This window comes from Penaeus monodon, chromosome 36 (genome assembly GCF_015228065.2).
Source record: "Penaeus monodon isolate SGIC_2016 chromosome 36, NSTDA_Pmon_1, whole genome shotgun sequence".
Taxonomy (NCBI): domain Eukaryota; kingdom Metazoa; phylum Arthropoda; class Malacostraca; order Decapoda; family Penaeidae; genus Penaeus; species Penaeus monodon.
This window is the reverse complement of record NC_051421.1, coordinates 11,382,853-11,387,852: the sequence shown is the minus strand read 5'-3', so window position 1 is coordinate 11,387,852 and position 5,000 is coordinate 11,382,853.

The window sequence follows — 5,000 nt, the reverse complement described above, 5'->3', positions numbered from 1 at the left end:
AATCGACCCAGGCAAATATTTGTTTTGCATTTCACTACGAAGAAGAAGCGGCCTACGTGGGAGCAACAGATTGGATTTTGTTCTCTAGTATGTCATGAGATAAAGACGTATAAGCTATCAAAGAAACACTGCGAACACCGAAGAAGAAGAAGAAGAAGTAGAAGATAAAAAAATAATAAAATGTAACAAAATTCAAGGAAGAAAACTTATGCGTTTCTTCCTCTCCTCCTCCCTCCCTCTCTTCTCAACTCTCCTCCCCACTTTTCTCTCTCGCCCCACTATTCCCCCCCAACTTTGTTTACCTCCCACTACCTCCTTTCCCGCACCCAACCCTTTCCCTTCCCTCCTCCCCTCCCCTACTCTACTCCTCCTCTCCCACTCTCCCCCTCTCTTCTTTTCCCCTTCCCCTACCTTCTCTCTCTTACCCCTCTCCCTTCCCCTCCCCTCCTTCTCTCCCCTTCCACTTTCTTCCCTTCTTATTTCCTCTTCCCCTCCTCGCTCCTCTCCCTTCCCTCTTCCCCTCCTCTCCCACTCTCCCTCTCCCCTCTCTCCTCCCCATCCCTCCTCTCCTTCATCCCAACCCTCTCCCTTCCCCTCTCTTTCCCCACCTACCTCCTCTTCTTCAGCCCACCTCTTTCCACCCCCTTCCCCTCGCCTACTCATCCTCTTCCTCCTCCTCCTTCCCCACAGCACCCACCCAAGAACCAAGTCTCCAAGACAAGGCCCTTCCTCGTCCTCATGAAGCAAAGACATGGCCTGCTTTAACACGGGCGGTCCGGTACCTCGAGACAAGCTGACGAATGAATGTAAACAAAGGGGAATGTGTACGGAAGTCGCAGGCATTTGGAGGGTCACGTGCGTAAGCGAAAATGGCATAGATTTTTGGGCCAGACTGTTTTTTTTTTGGGGGCTTCACACACTCTCGATACGGGGTTTGGTAAAAGTTCCTCGCGCGTTCACTGTCGGAAGCTGCGAAGGAATAGAGTTTTTTTTTTGTCGTGTTTATATTCTTTCTTTCTGTCTCTGTTGGTCTGTTGCTTGTGTGCTTCTTTCTGTCTCTAACTCTTCATATCTGTCTGTTTGTCTATCTATTTACCTATGTCTATCAATCTATCTATCTACCTACCTATTCATCTATCTATCTACCTAGCTGTCCATCTATCTAATCTATTTCTATCTATATATACACAGACAGACAGACAGACAGACAGACAGACAGACAGAGAGGAACAGAGAATGATGAGTAGGGAGGGAGAGATACACCAGAAAAAAAGGCTTTCTGCCATAAACATGAATGGTTTGATCAGCGAAGGGGAACATCAGCAATCATCCGGATGTAGACCAGCTACTCAACCGAAAAAGACTCTCTTTTTTTCAAGTCTAAGATCCTTTCCATTAAACGACCCCCTCACCACAGTTAAAAAAAGGAAAAAAGTATATGAAAAATTATAAATAGAATATGAAGTAGAATGTAAGATGTAGGGTCATATTTTTTTTAAAACATCCCCATTCAGAAAAAAAACGTAAATTAATAAATAGGAGACGGAAAAAAGAAAAATATAAGATCCTCAACTTCAAACCCTTCTCCCCCCAGAAAAAAAAGAAAAAGAAAAGAAAAGAAAAAAAAAATATATTTTCTAAGATATATAAAATATGTAAAAAAAGAAAAATGGGGGATTAAAAAGTTCTTCATCTTTTCAAAACATATAAATACACATCCAAGAACAGCAGGCTCACAAAGAAAGAAAGAAGCAAAAACAAAACCTATTTGGCAACACTGGTCCTAGACGAAGAGTTGCCAATTCGTCTGTTCATTTTTTAACTCGGTAGGAAGGGGGGGGGGGACTTAAAACATTTGACTATGTCCGTTTGTCTAATATGTTTAAGCAAGAACATTATGTCTTAGAAGGTTTGTTGTTAGCTAAAGTGGTAAGTAGCTGGTTCGGTGTACACATACGTGTATGTGTGTGTGTGTGTCTGCGAGGGGTGCGTGTGTGTGTTTATGTCTGAATATGTGTTTGTTCAGATACAGATCTGTAAATTGTAAACTATGACATAATAGTTACTTTTGAAGTACCGAGGGATTCCCTAAATCTTAAAAAAAAGTCTCCTATTGAATTTGATGATAAAATCGTTCCCTAAAACTAGTGAAATGCATCAAGATGCGAGAATTATGATATCTGGCAACATTACGAATCAAGCACATGGCACGATCCCCAATAATTTCCTTGCATATGATAACCACACCTAAACATTGAAAAATTAAGATTGATAATTGAATGCGAAAGAAAAAAGAAAATCATAAAGAAATAATCTGATGAATGAACAACAATAAAACATAACAACATGCAAATAAAACCAAACTGCGAGAATGATAATCCCGTTTTCTTTGTCGCTAATTGCAACAGTACCAATCACCCAATCAACGAATCACTCTCAATTACGCGTCAATTTCGTCCCGAGAAATTAAGCGTCAGTCGCAGAATCTAACGCGTTATCATTATGGGTGTCGGAATATTGAGCGGCGTCCATCTGAATAAAGCGCCAATCAGTCACCAATCATCGTATCATTTTGTAATGCAGTTTACCAGGTGGAGCTTGAAAAAAAAAAAAAAAAAAAAAAAAAAAAAAAAAAAAAAAAAAAAAAAAAAAAAAAATATATATATATATATATATATATATATATATATATATATATATATATATATCACTGACATATTCTCATTGTATCTTTCTCTTTATCTATTAATCTATTTATCGCATGGTCTGTATTTTCCCCCACATTCTCTGTATCTCTGTATCTCCTTGTTTCCCACTCTGTTGAACCCTCCTCTCTCTCTCTCTCTCTCTCTCTCTCTCTCTCTCTCTCTCTCTCTCTCTCTCTCTCTTTATTCTCTCATTCTCTCTTTATCTTTCTGTCACCCCCCTTCTCCTCTCTCTCATTCCATCTCTCCCCCCTCTCTCACCATCTTTCTCTCTCCCTCCCTCCTTCTCTGTCTCCCTCACCATCTTTCTTTCTCTCTCCCCTTCTTACACTTTCTCTCCCTAATTCCCCCCTCCCTTCCCCCTCCCCTTCTGCCCCTACACACACAGCCTACATCTGAATGGCTGGAAGCAATATTTCTCCAGTGATTTTAATATTGTTGCAACAGTTGCAATAAGTGCATGAGTTGCTCACACAAGACAAGGTGGTGTCTGTCTCTCGAAGATTGTTGCCTGGATATTGCACGCTCCGCTACATCTTGTTATTAACTTCAAATCATTAGAACTGAGTGAAGTTTGAAGTTTCTCTTTGTTATTCATCCGTATGTCGCGTGTGACATTTCATTTCAAATTTTAATTAAGTTTAAATTTGTTTTGAGTCTTTTTCTGTATTGTTTTTTTATGTTTTTTCTACATTTCGATTATTTTGATATATATCTTTTTATATTAATTATCTTACATACACATACATATAAAATATATATATATATATATATTTTCATATTCCTTGTCTTTGTTCATCATTTTTTTCTTTATTTATAGTATCTCGAGCAATTTCTCTTCATTATTTTCTCATTACTTTTTTAATAAATTTTTCTCCAAAAAATTTCCCATTTTCCATTTTTTTCTTGTTCTTACCTCTCAATTTTTTTCTTATAATTTTTCCATCTTTCTTGTAATTTATCGCTCAACTTTACCAGCCTCCTTTCGCTTGTCTGCCATGCCTCTCCTTTTTCTTTGGGTTCCGCCATTAAGCTCGCATATTCCGCAAACGTAATTACTAATTGGCCACCGTGAGTTCCTCGCTCTCGTCGTGGGGGGAAAAATAATTTTGATTTTCCCCCCACGGGAATTTCTTGTTCCATTAACATCATTTCTTTTTGGATGGTGAGAGAAAGAGAGAGAGAGAGAGAGAGAGAGAGAGAGAGAGAGAGAGAGAGAGAGAGAGAGAGAGAGAGAGAGAGAGAGAGAGAGAGAAAGGGAGGGGGAGGGGGAGGGGAGGGAGAGGGAGAGAGAAAGAAAGAAATAAGAATAGAATGTATATATATATATATATATATATATATATATATATATATATATATACATATATATATACATACACATATGTATACATATATATATATATATATATATATATATATATATATATATATATATATATGTATATGTATATATATATGTAAATATATTTATATGATATATATATATAATATATTTATGTATTATATATATATATATATATATATATATATTATTATATATATATATATATATATATATATATATATATATATATATATACATATATGCACTTAATAATGATACAGCATAAATTAATTGTATTTTGAAGTGCTTTCCTAATACTTTTCATGTGAGAAAAAACAAAAACAAAAAATATTGTGCCTCAAGGACTTTTCTTATTTCTTTTTTTTTGTTTGTTAAATCGCGCATGAAATGTTTTCATTTTATTTTTAATTTTCTTTTCATTTATTTTCATTTTTCTCTACTTTTCTTCTTTTTAGAATGTACATGACAACGAAGTGAAGGTATTATATTTTTTCTCTCTCTCTAAAACAGTTCATGTAGATAATGACGGAAATAATTCATTTTCAGTAAATACACGTAGTAAAATTAATCAGTGATCATCTGTGATGCTGGTAGTTTATGTACATATAGTATTTTACCGTATGTAGTTAAATGTAATCTACGTTGCCATTTCACGTGTACATGTACATAATCATAGCCTTCTGCGCATTCCAAGAAGATACACCATATAGAAACCACTATTCTTACCATTTCACTGAACCTTAATCTCTGTCCTTTTTTTTCTCCAATTGAAAGACTATCCGTTTTCTTTCGCAGTCCCCCCCACCCCACCCTCGAGAGAAAACGGGAGCCCCTGCATCTGCACTTTTGTTTACCTTCATATTTCGTTTCAGCTCTTTTCAGCCTCGTAGCTCACTGAAGGCAACACTTCATAAAGCTTTCTCCTTGTTTTTTCTTTCTTTCTTTCC